Here is a 23,335-nt window from a genome sequence, read left to right as displayed (position 1 = left end):
CACACCTCAGAGTGTACAAAGCTCTAAAGACACACCTCAGAGTTTTATAAAGCACTAAAGACACACCTCAGAGTGTTATAAAGCACTAAAGACACATCTCAGAGTGTTATAAATCTCTAAAGACGCACCTTAGAGTGTATAAAGCTCTAAAGACACACCTCAGAGTGTTATAAAGCTCTAAAGACACACCTCAGAGTGTTATAAAGCTCTAAAGACACATCTCAGAGTGTTATAAAGCTCTAAAGACACACCTCAGAGTGTTATAAAGCTCTAAAGACACATCTCAGAGTGTTATAAAGCTCTAAAGACACACCTCAGAGTGTTATAAAGCTCTAAAGACGCACCTTAGAGTGTATAAAGCTCTAAAGACACACCTCAGAGTGTTATAAAGCTCTAAAGACACATCTCAGAGTGTTATAAAGCTCTAAAGACACACCTCAGAGTGTATAAAGCTCTAAAGACGCACCTCAGAGTGTTATAAAGATCTAAAGACACACCTCAGAGTGTATGAAGCTCTAAAGACATACCTCAGAGTGGTATAAAGCTCTAAAGACACACCTCAGAGCGGTATAAAGCTCTAAAAAACACACCTCAGAGTGTTATAAAGCTCTAAAGACACACCTCAGAGTGTATAAAGCTCTAAAGACACACCTCAGAGTGTACAAAGCTCTAAAGACACACCTCAGAGTTTTATAAAGCACTAAAGACACACCTCAGAGTGTTATAAAGCTCTAAAGACACACCTCAGAGTGTATAAAGCTCTAAAGACACACCTCAGAGTGTACAAAGCTCTAAAGACACACCTCAGAGTTTTATAAAGCACTAAAGACACACCTCAGAGTGTTATAAAGCTCTAAAGACACACCTTAGAGTGTATAAATCTCTAAAGACGCACCTTAGAGTGTAAAAAGCTCTAAAGACACACCTCAGAGTGTTATAAAGCTCTATAGACACACCTCAGAGTGTATAAAGCTCTAAAGACGCACCTCAGAGTTTATAAAGCTCTAAAGACACACCTCAGAGCCTTGTAAAGCTCTAAAGACACACCTCAAAGTTTTATAAAGCTCTAAAGACACATCTCAGAGTGTATAAAGCTCTAAAGACACACCTGAGAATTTTATAAAGCTCTAAAGACACACCTGAGAGTTTTATAAAGCTCTAAAGACACACCTCAGAGTGTTACAAAGCTCTAAAGACACACCTCAGTGTGTTATAGAGCTCTAAAGACACACCTCAGAGTGTACAAAGCTCTAAAGACACACCTCAGAGTGTCCAAAGCTCTAAAGACACACCTCAGAGTGTTATAGAGCTCTAAAGACAAACCTCAGAGTGTATAAAGCTCTACAGACGCACCTTAGAGTGTTATAAAGCTCTAAAGACACATCTCAGAGTGTATAAAGCTCTAAAGACACACCTCAGAGTGTATAAAGCTCTAAAGACACAGCTCAGAGTTTATAAAGCTCTAAAGACACACCTCAGAGTGTATAAAGATCTAAAGACACACCTCAGAGCCTTATACAGCTCTAAAGATAAACCTCAGATTGTTATAAAGCTCTAAAGACACACTTCAGAGTGTTTTAAAGCTCTAAAGACACACCTCAGAGTGTATAAAGCTCTAAAGACACACCTCAGAGTGTACAAAGCTCTAAAGACACACCTCACAGTGTTATAAAGCTCTAAACACACATCCCAGAGTGTATAAAGCTCTAAAGACACACCTCAGAGTGTATAAAGCTCTAAAGACAAACCTCAGAGTGTTATAAAGCTCTAAAGACACACCTCAGAGCCTTATACAGCTCTAAAGATACACCTCAGATTGTTATAAAGCTCTAAAGACACACTTCAGAGTGTTATAAAGCTCTAAAGACTTACCTCAGAGTGTATAAAGCTCTAAAGACACACCTCAGAGTGTACAAAGCTCTAAAGACACACCTCAGAGTGTACAAAGCTCTTAAGACAAACCTCAGAGTGTACAAAGCTCTAAAAACACACCTCAGAGTGTTATAAAGCTCTAAAGACACACATCAGAGTGTTATAGAGCTCTAAAGACACCTCAGAGTTTTAAAAAGCTCTAAAGACACACCTTAGAGTGTTAAAAAGCTCTAAAGACACACCTCAGAGTGTTTCAAGCTCTAAAGACGCACCTAAGAGTGTATAAAGCTCTAAAGACGCACCTCACAGCTCAGAGTGTTATAAAGCTCTAAAGACACACCTCAGAGTTTTAAAAAGCTCTAAAGACACACCTTAGAGTGTTAAAAAGCTCTAAAGACACACCTCAAAGTTTTATAAAGCACTAAAGACACACCTCAGAGTTTTATAAAGCTTTAAAGACACACCTTAGAGTATAATGAAGCTCTAAAGACACACCTCAGAGTGTATAAAGCTCTAAAGACGCACCTCAGAGTGTATAAAGCTCTAAAGACACACCTCACAGTGTTATAAAGCTCTAAAGACACATCCCAGAGTGTATAAAGCTCTAAAGACACACCTTAGAGTGTTATAAAGCTCTAAAGACACACCTTAGAGTGTATAAATCTTTAAAGACGCACCTTAGAGTGTATAAATCTCTAAAGACAGACCTCAGTGTGTTATAAAGCTCTAAAGACACACCTCAGAGCCTTATACAGCTCTAAAGACACACCTCAAAGTTTTATTAAGCTCTAAAGACACACCTCAGAGTGTATAAAGCTCTAAAGACACACCTCAGAGTGTACAAAGCTCTAAAGACACACCTCACAGTGTTATAAAGCTCTAAACACACATCCCAGAGTGTATAAAGCTCTAAAGACACACCTCAGAGTGTATAAAGCTCTAAAGACGCACCTAAGAGTGTATAAAGCTCTAAAGACGCACCTCACAGCTCAGAGTGTTATAAAGCTCTAAAGACACACCTCAGAGTTTTAAAAAGCTCTAAAGACACACCTTAGAGTGTTAAAAAGCTCTAAAGACACACCTCAAAGTTTTATAAAGCACTAAAGACACACCTCAGAGTTTTATAAAGCTTTAAAGACACACCTTAGAGTATAATGAAGCTCTAAAGACACACCTCAGAGTGTATAAAGCTCTAAAGACGCACCTCAGAGTGTATAAAGCTCTAAAGACACACCTCACAGTGTTATAAAGCTCTAAAGACACATCCCAGAGTGTATAAAGCTCTAAAGACACACCTTAGAGTGTTATAAAGCTCTAAAGACACACCTTAGAGTGTATAAATCTTTAAAGACGCACCTTAGAGTGTATAAATCTCTAAAGACAGACCTCAGTGTGTTATAAAGCTCTAAAGACACACCTCAGAGCCTTATACAGCTCTAAAGACACACCTCAAAGTTTTATTAAGCTCTAAAGACACACCTCAGAGTGTATAAAGCTCTAAAGACACACCTCAGAGTGTACAAAGCTCTAAAGACACACCTCACAGTGTTATAAAGCTCTAAACACACATCCCAGAGTGTATAAAGCTCTAAAGACACACCTCAGAGTGTATAAAGCTCTAAAGACAAACCTCAGAGTGTTATAAAGCTCTAAAGACACACTTCAGAGTGTTTTAAAGCTCTAAAGACACACCTCAGAGTGTATAAAGCTCTAAAGACTTACCTCAGAGTGTACAAAGCTCTAAAGACACACCTCAGAGTGTACAAAGCTCTAAAGACACACCTCAGAGTGTACAAAGCTCTTAAGACAAACCTCAGAGTGTACAAAGCTCTAAAAACACACCTCAGAGTGTTATAAAGCTCTAAAGACACACATCAGAGTGTTATAGAGCTCTAAAAAACACACCTCAGAGTGTTATAAAGCTCTAAAGACACACTTCAGAGTTGTATAAAGCTCTAAATACAAAACTCAGTGTGTTATAAAGCTCTAAAGACACATCTCAGAGTGTATAAAGCTCTAAAGACACACCTGAGAGTTTTATAAAGCTCTAAAGACACACCTTAGAGTGTTATAAAGCTCTAAAGACACACCTTAGAGTGTATAAATCTCTAAAGACGCACCTTAGAGTGTATAAAGCTCTAAAGACACACCTCAGAGTGTTATAAAGCTCTAAAGACACACCTCAGAGTTTTATAAAGCTTTAAAGACACACCTTAGAGTGTTATAAAGCTCTAAAGACACACCTCAGAGTGTATAAAGCTCTAAAGACGCACCTCAGAGTGTATAAAGCTCTAAAGACACATCTCAGAGTGTTATAAAGCTCTAAAAACACACCTCAGAGTTTTATAAAGCTTTAAAGACACACCTTAGAGTGTTATAAAGCTCTAAAGACACACCTCAGAGTGTATAAAGCTCTAAAGACGCACCTCAGAGTGTATAAAGCTCTAAAGACACACCTCACAGTGTACAAAGCTCTAAAGACACACCTCAGAGTGTATAAAGCTCTAAAGACGCACCTCAGATTGTTATAAAGCTCTAAAGACACACCTCAGAGTGTACAAAGCTCTAAAGACACACCTCAGAGTGTTAAAAGCTCTAAAGACACACCTCAGAGTGTACAAAGCTCTAAAGACACACGTCAGAGTGGTAAAAGCTCTAAAAACACACCTCAGAGTGTTATAAAGCTCTAAAGACGCACCTTAGAGTGTATAAAGCTCTAAAGACAAACCTCAGAGTGTTATAGAGCTCTAAAGACATACCTCAGAGTGGTATAAAGCTCTAAAGACACACCTCAGAGCGGTATAAAGCTCTAAAAAACACACCTCAGAGTGTTATAAAGCTCTAAAGACACACCTCAGAGTGTATAAAGCTCTAAAGACGCACCTTAGAGTGTATAAAGCTCTAAAGACACACCTCAGAGTGTTATAAAGCTCTAAAGACACATCTCAGAGTGTTATAAATCTCTAAAGACGCACCTTAGAGTGTATAAAGCTCTAAAGACACACCTCAGAGTGTTATAAAGCTCTAAAGACACATCTCAGAGTGTTATAAAGCTCTAAATACACACCTCAGAGTGTTATAAAGCTCTAAAGACACATCTCAGAGTGTTATAAAGCTCTAAAGACACACCTCAGAGTGTTATAAAGCTCTAAAGACGCACCTTAGAGTGTATAAAGCTCTAAAGACACACCTCAGAGCCTTATACAGCTCTAAAGACACATCTCAGAGTGTTATAAAGCTCTAAAGACACACCTCAGAGTGTATAAAGCTCTAAAGACGCACCTCAGAGTGTTATAAAGATCTAAAGACACACCTCAGAGTGTATGAAGCTCTAAAGACATACCTCAGAGTGGTATAAAGCTCTAAAGACACACCTCAGAGCGGTATAAAGCTCTAAAAAACACACCTCAGAGTGTTATAAAGCTCTAAAGACACACCTCAGAGTGTATAAAGCTCTAAAGACACACCTCAGAGTGTACAAAGCTCTAAAGACACACCTCAGAGTTTTATAAAGCACTAAAGACACACCTCAGAGTGTTATAAAGCTCTAAAGACACACCTCAGAGTGTATAAAGCTCTAAAGACACACCTCAGAGTGTACAAAGCTCTAAAGACACACCTCAGAGTTTTATAAAGCACTAAAGACACACCTCAGAGTGTTATAAAGCTCTAAACACACAACTCAGAGTGTATAAAGCTCTAAAGACACACCTGAGAGTTTTATAAAACTCTAAAGACACACCTTAGAGTGTTATAAAGCTCTAAAGACACACCTTAGAGTGTATAAATCTCTAAAGACGCACCTTAGAGTGTAAAAAGCTCTAAAGACACACCTCAGAGTGTTATAAAGCTCTATAGACACACCTCAGAGTGTATAAAGCTCTAAAGACGCACCTCAGAGTTTATAAAGCTCTAAAGACACACCTGAGAGTTTTATAAAGCTCTAAAGACACACCTCAGAGTGTTACAAAGCTCTAAAGACACACCTCAGAGTGTTATAGAGCTCTAAAGACACACCTCAGAGTGTACAAAGCTCTAAAGACACACCTCAGAGTGTCCAAAGCTCTAAAGACACACCTCAGAGTGTTATAGAGCTCTAAAGACAAACCTCAGAGTGTATAAAGCTCTACAGACGCACCTTAGAGTGTTATAAAGCTCTAAAGACACATCTCAGAGTGTATAAAGCTCTAAAGACACACCTCAGAGTGTATAAAGCTCTAAAGACACAGCTCAGAGTTTATAAAGCTCTAAAGACACACCTCAGAGTGTATAAAGATCTAAAGACACACCTCAGAGCCTTATACAGCTCTAAAGATAAACCTCAGATTGTTATAAAGCTCTAAAGACACACTTCAGAGTGTTTTAAAGCTCTAAAGACACACCTCAGAGTGTATAAAGCTCTAAAGACACACCTCAGAGTGTACAAAGCTCTAAAGACACACCTCACAGTGTTACAAAGCTCTAAACACACATCCCAGAGTGTATAAAGCTCTAAAGACACACCTCAGAGTGTATAAAGCTCTAAAGACAAACCTCAGAGTGTTATAAAGCTCTAAAGACACACCTCAGAGCCTTATACAGCTCTAAAGATACACCTCAGATTGTTATAAAGCTCTAAAGACACACTTCAGAGTGTTATAAAGCTCTAAAGACTTACCTCAGAGTGTATAAAGCTCTAAAGACACACCTCAGAGTGTACAAAGCTCTAAAGACACACCTCAGAGTGTACAAAGCTCTTAAGACAAACCTCAGAGTGTACAAAGCTCTAAAAACACACCTCAGAGTGTTATAAAGCTCTAAAGACACACATCAGAGTGTTATAGAGCTCTAAAGACACCTCAGAGTTTTAAAAAGCTCTAAAGACACACCTTAGAGTGTTAAAAAGCTCTAAAGACACACCTCAGAGTGTTTCAAGCTCTAAAGACGCACCTCACAGCTCAGAGTGTTATAAAGCTCTAAAGACACACCTCAGAGTTTTAAAAAGCTCTAAAGACACACCTTAGAGTGTTAAAAAGCTCTAAAGACACACCTCAAAGTTTTATAAAGCACTAAAGACACACCTCAGAGTTTTATAAAGCTTTAAAGACACACCTTAGAGTATAATGAAGCTCTAAAGACACACCTCAGAGTGTATAAAGCTCTAAAGACGCACCTCAGAGTGTATAAAGCTCTAAAGACACACCTCACAGTGTTATAAAGCTCTAAAGACACATCCCAGAGTGTATAAAGCTCTAAAGACACACCTTAGAGTGTTATAAAGCTCTAAAGACACACCTTAGAGCCTTATACAGCTCTAAAGACACACCTCAAAGTTTTATTAAGCTCTAAAGACACACCTCAGAGTGTATAAAGCTCTAAAGACACACCTCAGAGTGTACAAAGCTCTAAAGACACACCTCACAGTGTTATAAAGCTCTAAACACACATCCCAGAGTGTATAAAGCTCTAAAGACACACCTCAGAGTGTATAAAGCTCTAAAGACAAACCTCAGAGTGTTATAAAGCTCTAAAGACACACTTCAGAGTGTTTTAAAGCTCTAAAGACACACCTCAGAGTGTATAAAGCTCTAAAGACTTACCTCAGAGTGTACAAAGCTCTAAAGACACACCTCAGAGTGTACAAAGCTCTAAAGACACACCTCAGAGTGTACAAAGCTCTTAAGACAAACCTCAGAGTGTACAAAGCTCTAAAAACACACCTCAGAGTGTTATAAAGCTCTAAAGACACACATCAGAGTGTTATAGAGCTCTAAAAAACACACCTCAGAGTGTTATAAAGCTCTAAAGACACACTTCAGAGTTGTATAAAGCTCTAAATACAAAACTCAGTGTGTTATAAAGCTCTAAAGACACATCTCAGAGTGTATAAAGCTCTAAAGACACACCTGAGAGTTTTATAAAGCTCTAAAGACACACCTTAGAGTGTTATAAAGCTCTAAAGACACACCTTAGAGTGTATAAATCTCTAAAGACGCACCTTAGAGTGTATAAAGCTCTAAAGACACACCTCAGAGTGTTATAAAGCTCTAAAGACACACCTCAGAGTTTTATAAAGCTTTAAAGACACACCTTAGAGTGTTATAAAGCTCTAAAGACACACCTCAGAGTGTATAAAGCTCTAAAGACGTACCTCAGAGTGTATAAAGCTCTAAAGACACATCTCAGAGTGTTATAAAGCTCTAAAAACACACCTCAGAGTTTTATAAAGCTTTAAAGACACACCTTAGAGTGTTATAAAGCTCTAAAGACGCACCTCAGAGTGTATAAAGCTCTAAAGACACACCTCACAGTGTTATAAAGCTCTAAAGACACATCTCAGAGTGTATAAAGCTCTAAAGACACACCTCAGAGTGTACAAAGCTCTAAAGACACACCTTAGAGTGTTATAAAGCTCTAAAGACACACCTTAGAGTGTATAAATCTCTAAAGACGCACCTTAGAGTGTATAAAGCTCTAAAGACACACCTCAGAGTGTTATAAAGCTCTAAAGACACACCTCAGAGCCTTGTACAGCTATAAAGACACACCTCAAAGTTTTATAAAGCTCTAAAGACACATCTCAGAGTGTATAAAGCTCTAAAGACACACCTCAGAGTTTTATAAAGCTCTAAAGACACACCTTAGAGTGTATAAATCTCTAAAGACGCAACTTAGAGTGTATAAAGCTCTAAAGACACACCTCAGAGTTTAAAAAGCTCTAAAGACACACCTCAGAGTGTTATAAAGCTCTAAAGACACACCTCAGAGTGGTATAAAGCTCTAAAAAACACACCTCAGAGTGTTATAAAGCTCTAAAGACACATCTCAGAGTGTATAAAGCTCTAAAGAAGCACCTTAGAGTGTTATAAAGCTCTAAAGACACATCTCAGAGTGTTATAGAGCTCTAAAGACACACCTCAGAGTGGTATAAAGCTCTAAAGACACACCTCAGAGTGTATAAAGCTCTAAAGACTTACCTCAGAGTGCATAAAGCTCTAAAGACGCACCTCAGAGTGTTAAAAGCTCTAAAGACACATCTCAGAGTGTATAAAGCTCTAAAGACACACCTCAGAGTGGTATAAAGCTCTAAAGACACACCTCAGAGTGTATGAGGCTCTAAAGACACACCTCAGAGTGTTATAAAGCTCTAATGACACATCTCAGAGTGTATAAAGCTCTAAAGACTGACCTCAGAGTGTTTTAAAGCTCTAAATACACAACTCAGTGTGTTATAAAGCTCTAAAGACACATCTCAGAGTGTATAAAGCTCTAAAGACACACCTTAGAGTGTTATAAATCTCCAAAGACACACCTTAGAGTGTATAAATCTCTAAAGACGCACCTTAGAGTGTATAAAGCTCTAAAGACACCTCAGAGTTTTAAAAAGCTCTAAAGACACACCTTAGAGTGTTAAAAAGCTCTAAAGACACACCTCAGAGTGTTTCAAGCTCTAAAGACGCACCTCACAGCTCAGAGTGTTATAAAGCTCTAAAGACACACCTCAGAGTTTTAAAAAGCTCTAAAGACACACCTTAGAGTGTTAAAAAGCTCTAAAGACACACCTCAAAGTTTTATAAAGCACTAAAGACACACCTCAGAGTTTTATAAAGCTTTAAAGACACACCTTAGAGTATAATGAAGCTCTAAAGACACACCTCAGAGTGTATAAAGCTCTAAAGACGCACCTCAGAGTGTATAAAGCTCTAAAGACACACCTCACAGTGTTATAAAGCTCTAAAGACACATCCCAGAGTGTATAAAGCTCTAAAGACACACCTTAGAGTGTTATAAAGCTCTAAAGACACACCTTAGAGCCTTATACAGCTCTAAAGACACACCTCAAAGTTTTATTAAGCTCTAAAGACACACCTCAGAGTGTATAAAGCTCTAAAGACACACCTCAGAGTGTACAAAGCTCTAAAGACACACCTCACAGTGTTATAAAGCTCTAAACACACATCCCAGAGTGTATAAAGCTCTAAAGACACACCTCAGAGTGTATAAAGCTCTAAAGACAAACCTCAGAGTGTTATAAAGCTCTAAAGACACACTTCAGAGTGTTTTAAAGCTCTAAAGACACACCTCAGAGTGTATAAAGCTCTAAAGACTTACCTCAGAGTGTACAAAGCTCTAAAGACACACCTCAGAGTGTACAAAGCTCTAAAGACACACCTCAGAGTGTACAAAGCTCTTAAGACAAACCTCAGAGTGTACAAAGCTCTAAAAACACACCTCAGAGTGTTATAAAGCTCTAAAGACACACATCAGAGTGTTATAGAGCTCTAAAAAACACACCTCAGAGTGTTATAAAGCTCTAAAGACACACTTCAGAGTTGTATAAAGCTCTAAATACAAAACTCAGTGTGTTATAAAGCTCTAAAGACACATCTCAGAGTGTATAAAGCTCTAAAGACACACCTGAGAGTTTTATAAAGCTCTAAAGACACACCTTAGAGTGTTATAAAGCTCTAAAGACACACCTTAGAGTGTATAAATCTCTAAAGACGCACCTTAGAGTGTATAAAGCTCTAAAGACACACCTCAGAGTGTTATAAAGCTCTAAAGACACACCTCAGAGTTTTATAAAGCTTTAAAGACACACCTTAGAGTGTTATAAAGCTCTAAAGACACACCTCAGAGTGTATAAAGCTCTAAAGACGTACCTCAGAGTGTATAAAGCTCTAAAGACACATCTCAGAGTGTTATAAAGCTCTAAAAACACACCTCAGAGTTTTATAAAGCTTTAAAGACACACCTTAGAGTGTTATAAAGCTCTAAAGACGCACCTCAGAGTGTATAAAGCTCTAAAGACACACCTCACAGTGTTATAAAGCTCTAAAGACACATCTCAGAGTGTATAAAGCTCTAAAGACACACCTCAGAGTGTACAAAGCTCTAAAGACACACCTTAGAGTGTTATAAAGCTCTAAAGACACACCTTAGAGTGTATAAATCTCTAAAGACGCACCTTAGAGTGTATAAAGCTCTAAAGACACACCTCAGAGTGTTATAAAGCTCTATAGACACACCTCAGAGTGTATAAAGCTCTATAGACACACCTCAGAGCCTTGTACAGCTATAAAGACACACCTCAAAGTTTTATAAAGCTCTAAAGACACATCTCAGAGTGTATAAAGCTCTAAAGACACACCTCAGAGTTTTATAAAGCTCTAAAGACACACCTTAGAGTGTATAAATCTCTAAAGACGCAACTTAGAGTGTATAAAGCTCTAAAGACACACCTCAGAGTTTAAAAAGCTCTAAAGACACACCTCAGAGTGTTATAAAGCTCTAAAGACACACCTCAGAGTGGTATAAAGCTCTAAAAAACACACCTCAGAGTGTTATAAAGCTCTAAAGACACATCTCAGAGTGTATAAAGCTCTAAAGAAGCACCTTAGAGTGTTATAAAGCTCTAAAGACACATCTCAGAGTGTTATAGAGCTCTAAAGACACACCTCAGAGTGGTATAAAGCTCTAAAGACACACCTCAGAGTGTATAAAGCTCTAAAGACTTACCTCAGAGTGCATAAAGCTCTAAAGACGCACCTCAGAGTGTTAAAAGCTCTAAAGACACATCTCAGAGTGTATAAAGCTCTAAAGACACACCTCAGAGTGGTATAAAGCTCTAAAGACACACCTCAGAGTGTATGAGGCTCTAAAGACACACCTCAGAGTGTTATAAAGCTCTAATGACACATCTCAGAGTGTATAAAGCTCTAAAGACTGACCTCAGAGTGTTTTAAAGCTCTAAATACACAACTCAGTGTGTTATAAAGCTCTAAAGACACATCTCAGAGTGTATAAAGCTCTAAAGACACACCTTAGAGTGTTATAAAGCTCCAAAGACACACCTTAGAGTGTATAAATCTCTAAAGACGCACCTTAGAGTGTATAAAGCTCTAAAGACACACCTCAGAGTGTTATAAAGCTCTAAAGACACATCTCAGAGTGTTATAAAGCTCTAAAGACACACCTCAGAGTGTATAAAGCTCTAAAGACGCACCTCAGAGTGTTATAAAGATCTAAAGACACACCTCAGAGTGTTATAGAGCTCTAAAGACACAACTCAGAGTGTATAAAGCTCTAAAGACACACCTGAGAGTTTTATAAAACTCTAAAGACACACCTCAGAGTGTATAAATCTCTAAAGACGCACCTTAGAGTGTAAAAAGCTCTAAAGACACACCTCAGAGTGTTATAAAGCTCTATAGACACAACTCAGAGTGTATAAAGCTCTAAAGACGCACCTCAGAGTTTATAAAGCTCTAAAGACGCACCTCAGAGCCTTGTAAAGCTCTAAAGACACACCTCAGAGTGTCCAAAGCTCTAAAGACACACCTCAGAGTGTTATAGAGCTCTAAAGACAAACCTCAGAGTGTTAAAAAGCTTTAAAGACACACCTTAGAGTGTTATAAAGCTCTAAAGACACACCTCATAGTGTATAAAGCTCTAAAGACTGACCTCAGAGTGTTTTAAAGCTCTAAAGACACACTTCAGAGTAGTATAAAGCTCTAAATACAAAACTCAGAGTGTTATAAAGCTCTAAAAACACACCTCAGAGTTTTATAAAGCTTTAAAGACACACCTCACAGTGTACAAAGCTCTAAAGACACACCTCAGAGTGTATAAAGCTCTAAAGACGCACCTCAGATTGTTATAAAGCTCTAAAGACACACCTCAGAGTGTACAAAGCTCTAAAGACACACCTCAGAGTGTTAAAAGCTCTAAAGACACACCTCAGAGTGTACAAAGCTCTAAAGACACACGTCAGAGTGGTAAAAGCTCTTAAGACAAACCTCAGAGTGTACAAAGCTCTAAAAACACACCTCAGAGTGTTATAAAGCTCTAAAGACACACATCAGAGTGTTATAGAGCTCTAAAGACACACTTCAGAGTGATATAGAGCTCTAAAAAACACACCTCAGAGTGTTATAAAGCTTTAAAGACACACCTTAGAGTGTTATAAAGCTCTAAAGACACACCTCATAGTGTATAAAGCTCTAAAGACTGACCTCAGAGTGTTTTAAAGCTCTAAAGACACACTTCAGAGTAGTATAAAGCTCTAAATACAAAACTCAGTGTGTTATAAAGCTCTGAAGACACACCTGAGAGTTTTATAAAGCTCTAAAGACACACCTTAGAGTGTTATAAATCTCTAAAGACACACTTTAGAGTGTATAAATCTCTAAAGATGCACCATAGAGTGTATAAAGCTCTAAAGACACACCTCAGAGTGTTATAAAGCTCTAAAGACACACCTCAGAGTTTTATAAAGATTTAAAGACACACCTTAGAGTGTTATAAAGCTCTAAAGACACACCTCAGAGTGTATAAAGCTCTAAAGACGCAACTCAGAGTGTATAAAGCTCTAAAGACACATCTCAGAGTGTTATAAAGCTCTAAAAACACACCTCAGAGTTTAATAAAGCTTTAAAGACACACCTTAGAGTGTTATAATGCTCTAAAGACACACCTCAGAGTGTATAAAGCTCTAAAGACGCACCTCAGAGTGTATAAAGCTCTAAAGACACACCTCACAGTGTACAAAGCTCTAAAGACACACCTCAGAGTGTATAAAGCTCTAAAGACGCACCTCAGATTGTTATAAAGCTCTAAAGACATCCCTCAGAGTGTACAAAGCTCTAAAGACACACCTCAGAGTGGTATAAAGCTCTAAAGACACACCTCAGAGTGTTAAAAGCTCTAAAGACACACCTCAGAGTGTACAAAGCTCTAAAGACACACGTCAGAGTGTATAAAGCCCTAAAGACTTACCTCAGAGTGTTATAGAGCTCTAAAAACACACTTCAGAGTGGTATAGAGCTCTAAAAAACACACCTCAGAGTGTTATAAAGCTCTAAAGACACACCTCAGAGTGTTATAAAGCTCTAAAGACGCACCTCAGAGTGTTATAAAGCTCTAAAGACACACCTCAGAGTGTTTTAAAGCTCTGGAGACACACCTCAGAGTGTTATAAAGCTCTAAAGACACACCTCAGAGTTTTAAAAAGCTCTAAAGACACACCTTAGAGTGTTAAAAAGCTCTAAAGACACACCTCAGAGTGTTTCAAGCTCTAAAGACGCACCTAAGAGTGTATAAAGCTCTAAAGACGCACCTCACAGCTCAGAGTGTTATAAAGCTCTAAAGACACACCTCAGAGTTTTAAAAAGCTCTAAAGACACACCTTAGAGTGTTAAAAAGCTCTAAAGACACACCTCAGAGTGTTATAAAGCTCTAAAGACACACCTCAGAGTTTTATAAAGCACTAAAGACACACCTCAGAGTGTATAAAGCTCTAAAGACGCACCTCAGAGTGTATAAAGCTCTAAAGACACACCTCACAGTGTTATAAAGCTCTAAAGACACATCCCAGAGTGTATAAAGCTCTAAAGACACACCTTAGAGTGTTATAAAGCTCTAAAGACACACCTTAGAGTGTATAAATCTTTAAAGACGCACCTTAGAGTGTATAAATCTCTAAAGACACACCTCAGAGTGTATAAAGCTCTAAAGACAAACCTCAGAGTGTTATAAAGCTCTAAAGACACACCTCAGAGCCTTATACAGCTCTAAAGACACACCTAAAAGTTTTATAAAGCTCTAAAAGACACACCTCAGAGTGTATAAAGCTCTAAAGACACACCTCAGAGTGTACAAAGCTCTAAAGACAAACCTCAGAGTGTTATAAAGCTCTAAAGAAACACCTCAGAGCCTTATACAGCTCTAGAGATACACCTCAGATTGTTATAAAGCTCTAAAGACACACTTCAGAGTGTTTTAAAGCTCTAAAGACACACCTCAGAGTGTATAAAGCTCTAAAGACTTACCTCAGAGTGTACAAAGCTCTTAAGACAAACCTCAGAGTGTACAAAGCTCTAAAGACAAACCTCAGAGTGTTATAAAGCTCTAAAGACACACATCAGAGTGTTATAGAGCTCTAAAGACACACTTCAGAGTGATATAGAGCTCTAAAAAACACACCTCAGAGTGTTATAAAGCTCTAAAGACACACCTCAGAGTTTTATAAAGCTTTAAAGACACACCTTAGAGTGTTATAAAGCTCTAAAGACACACCTCATAGTGTATAAAGCTCTAAAGACTGACCTCAGAGTGTTTTAAAGCTCTAAAGACACACTTCAGAGTAGTATAAAGCTCTAAATACAAAACTCAGTGTGTTATAAAGCTCTAAAGACACATCTCAGAGTGTATAAAGCTCTAAAGACACACCTGAGAGTTTTATAAAGCTCTAAAGACACACCTTAGAGTGTTATAAAGCTCTAAAGACACACCTTAGAGTGTATAAATCTCTAAAGACGCACCTTAGAGTGTATAAAGCTCTAAAGACACACCTCAGAGTGTTATAAAGCTCTAAAGACACACCTCTGAGTTTTATAAAGCTTTAAAGACACACCTTAGAGTGTTATAAAGCTCTAAAGACACACCTCAGAGTGTATAAAGCTCTAAAGACGTACCTCAGAGTGTATAAAGCTCTAAAGACACATCTCAGAGTGTTATAAAGCTCTAAAAACACACCTCAGAGTTTTATAAAGCTTTAAAGACACACCTTAGAGTGTTATAAAGCTCTAAAGACACACCTCAGAGTGTATAAAGCTCTAAAGACGCGCCTCAGAGTGTATAAAGCTCTAAAGACACACCTCACAGTGTTATAAAGCTCTAAAGACACATCTCAGAGTGTATAAAGCTCTAAAGACACACCTCAGAGTGTACAAAGCTCTAAAGACACACCTCAGTGTGTTATAAAGCTCTACAGACACACTTCAGAGTGTTTTAAAGCTCTAAAGACACACCTCAGAGTGTATAAAGCTCTAAAGACTTACCTCAGAGTGTTAAAAGCTCTAAAGACATATTTCAGAGTGTATAAAGCTCTAAAGACACACCTCAGAGTGTTATAAAGCTCTAAAGACACACCTCAGAGTGTACAAAGCTCTAAAGACACACCTCAGAGTGTACAAAGCTCTAAAGACACACCTCAGAGTGTTATAAAGCTCTAAAGACACACCTCAGAGTGTACAAAGCTCTAAAGACACACCTCAGAGTGTACAAAGCTCTAAAGACACACCTCAGAGTGTACAAAGCTCTTAAGACACACCTCGGAGTGTTATAGAGCTCTAAAGACACACTTCAGAGTGGTATAGATCCCTAAAAAACACACCTCAGAGTGTTATAAAGCTCTAAAGACACACCTCAGAGTGTTATAAAGCTCTAAAGACGCACCTCAGAGTGTTATAAAGCTCTAAAGACACACCTCAGAGTGTTATAAAGCTTTAAAGACACACCTCAGAGTGTTTTAAAGCTCTGGAGACACACCTCAGAGTGTTATAAAGCTCTAAAGACACACCTATGAGTTTTAAAAAGCTCTAAAGACACACCTTAGAGTGTTAAAAAGCTCTAAAGACACACCTCAGAGTGTTTCAAGCTCTAAAGACGCACCTAAGAGTGTATAAAGCTCTAAAGACGCACCTCACAGCTCAGAGTGTTATAAAGCTCTAAAGACACACCTCAGAGTTTTAAAAAGCTCTAAAGACACACCTTAGAGTGTTAAAAAGCTCTAAAGACACACCTCAGAGTGTTATAAAGCTCTAAAGACACACCTTAGAGTGTATAAATCTCTAAAGACAGACCTCAGTGTGTTATAAAGCTCTAAAGACACACCTCAAAGTTTTATAAAGCTCTAAAGACACACCTTAGAGTTTTAAAAAGCTCTAAAGACACACCTTAGAGTGTTAAAAAGCTCTAAAAACACACCTCAGAGTGTACAAAGCTCTAAAGACACACCTCAGAGTGTTATGGAGCTCTAAAGACAAACCTCAGAGTGTTATAGAGCTCTAAAGACACACCTCAGAGTTTTATAGAGCTGTAGAAACACACCTCAGAGTGTATAAAGCTCTAAATACACACTTCAGAGTTTTATAAAGCACTAAAGACACACCTCAGAGTGGTATAAAGCTCTAAAGACACACCTCAGAGTTTTATAAAGCTTTAAAGACACACCTTAGAGTATTATAAAGCTCTAAAGACACACCTCAGAGTGTATAAAGCTCTAAAGACGCACCTCAGAGTGTATAAAGCTCTAAAGACACACCTCACAGTGTTATAAAGCTCTAAAGACACACCTTAGAGTGTATAAATCTCTAAAGACAGACCTCAGTGTGTTATAAAGCTCTAAAGACACACCTCAAAGTTTTATAAAGCTCTAAAGACACACCTTAGAGTTTTAAAAAGCTCTAAAGACACACCTTAGAGTGTTAAAAAGCTCTAAAAACACACCTCAGAGTGTACAAAGCTCTAAAGACACACCTCAGAGTGTTATGGAGCTCTAAAGACAAACCTCAGAGTGTTATAGAGCTCTAAAGACACACCTTAGAGTGTTATAAAGCTCTAAAAACACACCTCAGAGTGTATAAAGCTCTAAAGACACACCTCAGAGTGTATAAAGCTCTAAAGACACACCTCAGAGTGTACAAAGCTCTAAACACACACCTCAGAGTGGTATAAAGCTCTAAAGACACAGCTCAGAGTGTATAAAGCTCTAAAGACACACCTCAGAGTGTTATAAAGCTCTAGAGACACATCTCAGAGTGGTATAAAGCTCTAAAGACATACCTCAGAGTGTTATAGAGCTCTAAAGACAAACCTCAGAGTGTGTAAAGCTCTAAAGAGACACCTCAGAGTGTATAAAGCTCTAAAGACACACCTCAGAGTGTACAAAGCTCTAAACACACACCTCAGAGTGGTATAAAGCTCTAAATACACAGCTCAGAGTGTATAAAGCTCTAAAGACACACCTCAGAGTGTATAAAGCTCTAAAGACACACCTCAGAGTGTATAAAGCTCTAAATACACAGCTCAGAGTGTATAAAGCTCTAGAGACACACCTGAGAGTTTTATTAAGCTCTAAAGACACACCTTAGAGTGTTATAAAGCTCTAAAGACACACCTTAGAGTGTATAAATCTTTAAAGACGCACCTTAGAGTGTATAAAGCTCTAAATACACACCTTAGAGTGTATAAATCTCTAAAGACGCACCTTAGAGTGTTATAAAGCTCTAAAGACACACCTTAGAGTGTATAAATCTATAAAGACGCACCTTAGAGTGTATAAAGCTCTAAAGACACACCTCAGAGTGTTATAAAGCTCTAAAGACACACATCAGAGTGTTATAGAGCGCTAAAGACACACTTCAGAGTGATATAAAGCTCTAAAGACACACCTCAGAGTTTTATAAAGCTTTAAGGACACACCTTAGAGTGTTTTAAGCTCTAAAGACACACCTCATAGTGTATAAAGCTCTAAAGACTGACCTCAGAGTGTTTTAAAGCTCTAAAGACACACTTCAGAGTAGTATAAAGCTCTAAATACAAAACTCAGTGTGTTATAAAGCTCAAAAGACACATCTCAGAGTGTATAAAGCTCTAAAGACACACCTGAGAGTTTTATAAAGCTCTAAAGACACACCTTAGAGTGTTATAAAGCTCTAAAGACACACCTTAGAGTGTATTAATCTCTAAAGACGCACCTTAGAGTGTATAAAGCTCTAAAGACACACCTCAGAGTGTTATAAAGCTCTAAAGACACACCTCAGAGTTTTATAAAGCTTTAAAGACACACCTTAGAGTGTTATAAAGCTCTAAAGAAACACCTCAGAGTGTATAAAGCTCTAAAGACGTACCTCAGAGTGTATAAAGCTCTAAAGACACATCTCAGAGTGTTATAAAGCTCTAAAAACACACCTCAGAGTTTTATAAAGCTTTAAAGACACACCTTAGAGTGTTATAAAGCTCTAAAGACACACCTCAGAGTGTATAAAGCTCTAAAGACGCACCTCAGAGTGTATAAAGCTCTAAAGACACACCTCAGAGTGTTATAAAGCTCTAAAGACACACCTCAGAGTTTTATAAAGCTTTAAAGACACACCTTAGAGTGTTATAAAGCTCTAAAGAAACACCTCAGAGTGTATAAAGCTCTAAAGACGTACCTCAGAGTGTATAAAGCTCTAAAGACACATCTCAGAGTGTTATAAAGCTCTAAAAACACACCTCAGAGTTTTATAAAGCTTTAAAGACACACCTTAGAGTGTTATAAAGCTCTAAAGACACACCTCAGAGTGTATAAAGCTCTAAAGACGCACCTCAGAGTGTATAAAGCTCTAAAGACACACCTCAGAGTGTACAAAGCTCTAAACACACACCTCAGAGTGGTATAAAGCTCTAAAGACACAGCTCAGAGTGTATAAAGCTCTAAAGACACACCTGAGAGTTTTATAAAGCTCTAAAGACACACCTTAGAGTGTTATAAAGCTCTAAAGACACACCTTACAGTGTATAAATCTTTAAAGACGCACCTTAGAGTGTATAAAGCTCTAAAGACACACCTCAGAGTGTTATAAAGCTCTAGAGACACATCTCAGAGTGGTATAGAGCTCTAAAGACACACCTCAGAGTGTTATAAAGCTCTAGAGACACATCTCAGAGTGGTATAGAGCTCTAAAGACATACCTCAGAGAGGAATAAAGCTCTAAAGACACTCCTCAGAGTGGTATAGAGCTCTAAAGACATACCTCAGAGTGGAATAAAGCTCTAAAGACACTCCTCAGAGTGGTATAAAGCTCTAAAAAACACACCTCAGAGTGTTCTAAAGCTCTAAAGACACACCTCAGAGTGTATAAAGCTCTAAAGACACACCTCAGAGTGTACAAAGTTCTAAAGACACACCTCAGAGTGGTATAAAGCTCTAAAGACACACCTCAGAGTGGTATAAAGCTCTAAAGACATACCTCAGAGTGTTATAGAGCTCTAAAGACAAACCTCAGAGTGTGTAAAGCTCTAAAGACACACCTCAGAGTGTATAAAGCTCTAAAGACACAGCTCAGAGTGTATAAAGCTCTAAAGACACACCTGAGAGTTTTATTAAGCTCTAAAGACACACCTTAGAGTGTTATAAAGCTCTAAATACACACCTTAGAGTGTATAAATCTTTAAAGACGCACCTTAGAGTGTATAAAGCTCTAAATACACACCTTAGAGTGTATATATCTCTAAAGATGCACCTTAGAGTGTTATAAAGCTCTAAAGACACACCTTAGAGTGTATAAATCTATAAAGACGCACCTTAGAGTGTATAAAGCTCTAAAGACACACCTCAGAGTGTTATAAAGCTCTAAAGACACACCTTAGAGTGTTATAAAGCTCTAAAAACACACCTCAGAGTGTATAAAGCTCTAAAGACACACCTCAGAGTGTATAAAGCTCTAAAGACACACCTCAGAGTGTACAAAGCTCTAAACACACACCTCAGAGTGGTATAAAGCTCTAAAGACACAGCTCAGAGTGTATAAAGCTCTAAAGACACACCTGAGAGTTTTATAAAGCTCTAAAGACACACCTTAGAGTGTTATAAAGCTCTAAAGACACACCTTAGAGTGTATAAATCTTTAAAGACGCACCTTAGAGTGTATAAAGCTCTAAAGACACACCTCAGAGTGTTATAAAGCTCTAGAGACACATCTCAGAGTGGTATAGAGCTCTAAAGACATACCTCAGAGTGGAATAAAGCTCTAAAGACACTCCTCAGAGTGGTATAAAGCTCTAAAAAACACACCTCAGAGTGTTCTAAAGCTCTAAAGACACACCTCAGAGTGTATAAAGCTCTAAATACACACCTCAGAGTGTACAAAGCTCTAAAAACACACCTCAGAGTGTACAAAGTTCTAAAGACACACCTCAGAGTGGTATAAAGCTCTAAAGACACACCTCAGAGTGGTATAAAGCTCTAAAGACATACCTCAGAGTGTTATAGAGCTCTAAAGACAAACCTCAGAGTGTGTAAAGCTCTAAAGACACACCTCAGAGTGTATAAAGCTCTAAAGACACACCTCAGAGTGTACAAAGCTCTAAACACACACCTCAGAGTGGTATAAAGCTCTAAAGACACACCTCAGAGTGTATAAAGCTCTAAAGACACACCTGAGAGTTTTATTAAGCTCTAAAGACACACCTTAGAGTGTTATAAAGCTCTAAAGACACACCTTAGAGTGTATAATTCTTTAAAGACGCACCTTAGAGTGTATAAAGCTCTAAATACACACCTTAGAGTGTATAAATCTCTAAAGACGCACCTTAGAGTGTTATAAAGCTCTAAAGACACAACTTAGAGTGTTATAAAGCTCTAAAGACACACATCAGAGTGTTATAGAGCTCTAAAGACACACTTCAGAGTGATATAGAGCTCTAAAAAACACACCTCAGAGTGTTATAAAGCTCTAAAGACACACCTCATAGTGTATAAAGCTCTAAAGACTGACCTCAGAGTGTTATAAAGCTCAAAAGACACATCTCAGAGTGTATAAAGCTCTAAAGACACACCAGAGAGTTTTATAAAGCTCTAAAGACACACCTTAGAGTGTTATAAAGCTCTAAAGACACACCTTAGAGTGTATAAATCTCTAAAGACGCACCTTAGAGTGTATAAAGCTCTAAAGACACACCTCAGAGTGTTATAAAGCTCTAAAGACACACCTCAGAGTTTTATAAAGCTTTAAAGACACACCTTAGAGTGTTATAAAGCTCTAAAGAAACACCTCAGAGTGTATAAAGCTCTAAAGACGTACCTCAGAGTGTATAAAGCTCTAAAGACACATCTCAGAGTGTTATAAAGCTCTAAAGACACATCTCAGAGTGTATAAAGCTCTAAAGACACACCTTAGAGTGTATAAAGCTCTAAATACACACCTTAGAGTGTATAAATCTCTAAAGACGCACCTTAGAGTGTTATAAAGCTCTAAAGACACACCTTAGAGTGTATAAATCTATAAAGACGCACCTTAGAGTGTATAAAGCTCTAAAGACACACCTCAGAGTGTTATAAAGCTCTAAAGACACACATCAGAGTGTTATAGAGCGCTAAAGACACACTTCAGAGTGATATAAAGCTCTAAAGACACACCTCAGAGTTTTATAAAGCTTTAAGGACACACCTTAGAGTGTTTTAAGCTCTAAAGACACACCTCATAGTGTATAAAGCTCTAAAGACTGACCTCAGAGTGTTTTAAAGCTCTAAAGACACACTTCAGAGTAGTATAAAGCTCTAAATACAAAACTCAGTGTGTTATAAAGCTCAAAAGACACATCTCAGAGTGTATAAAGCTCTAAAGACACACCTGAGAGTTTTATAAAGCTCTAAAGACACACCTTAGAGTGTTATAAAGCTCTAAAGACACACCTTAGAGTGTATTAATCTCTAAAGACGCACCTTAGAGTGTATAAAGCTCTAAAGACACACCTCAGAGTGTTATAAAGCTCTAAAGACACACCTCAGAGTTTTATAAAGCTTTAAAGACACACCTTAGAGTGTTATAAAGCTCTAAAGAAACACCTCAGAGTGTATAAAGCTCTAAAGACGTACCTCAGAGTGTATAAAGCTCTAAAGACACATCTCAGAGTGTTATAAAGCTCTAAAAACACACCTCAGAGTTTTATAAAGCTTTAAAGACACACCTTAGAGTGTTATAAAGCTCTAAAGACACACCTCAGAGTGTATAAAGCTCTAAAGACGCACCTCAGAGTGTATAAAGCTCTAAAGACACACCTCAGAGTGTTATAAAGCTCTAAAGACACACCTCAGAGTTTTATAAAGCTTTAAAGACACACCTTAGAGTGTTATAAAGCTCTAAAGAAACACCTCAGAGTGTATAAAGCTCTAAAGACGTACCTCAGAGTGTATAAAGCTCTAAAGACACATCTCAGAGTGTTATAAAGCTCTAAAAACACACCTCAGAGTTTTATAAAGCTTTAAAGACACACCTTAGAGTGTTATAAAGCTCTAAAGACACACCTCAGAGTGTATAAAGCTCTAAAGACGCACCTCAGAGTGTATAAAGCTCTAAAGACACACCTCAGAGTGTACAAAGCTCTAAACACACACCTCAGAGTGGTATAAAGCTCTAAAGACACAGCTCAGAGTGTATAAAGCTCTAAAGACACACCTGAGAGTTTTATAAAGCTCTAAAGACACACCTTAGAGTGTTATAAAGCTCTAAAGACACACCTTACAGTGTATAAATCTTTAAAGACGCACCTTAGAGTGTATAAAGCTCTAAAGACACACCTCAGAGTGTTATAAAGCTCTAGAGACACATCTCAGAGTGGTATAGAGCTCTAAAGACACACCTCAGAGTGTTATAAAGCTCTAGAGACACATCTCAGAGTGGTATAGAGCTCTAAAGACATACCTCAGAGAGGAATAAAGCTCTAAAGACACTCCTCAGAGTGGTATAGAGCTCTAAAGACATACCTCAGAGTGGAATAAAGCTCTAAAGACACTCCTCAGAGTGGTATAAAGCTCTAAAAAACACACCTCAGAGTGTTCTAAAGCTCTAAAGACACACCTCAGAGTGTATAAAGCTCTAAAGACACACCTCAGAGTGTACAAAGTTCTAAAGACACACCTCAGAGTGGTATAAAG

The sequence above is a fragment of the Eucyclogobius newberryi genome, unplaced genomic scaffold, assembly GCF_026437365.1.
Source record: "Eucyclogobius newberryi isolate DKJ021-1_F unplaced genomic scaffold, fEucNew1.0.hap1 SCAF_3, whole genome shotgun sequence".
NCBI lineage: Eukaryota > Metazoa > Chordata > Actinopteri > Gobiiformes > Gobiidae > Eucyclogobius > Eucyclogobius newberryi.
The sequence above is the reverse complement of the archived record's forward strand: the minus strand, read 5'-3'. Positions refer to the sequence as shown.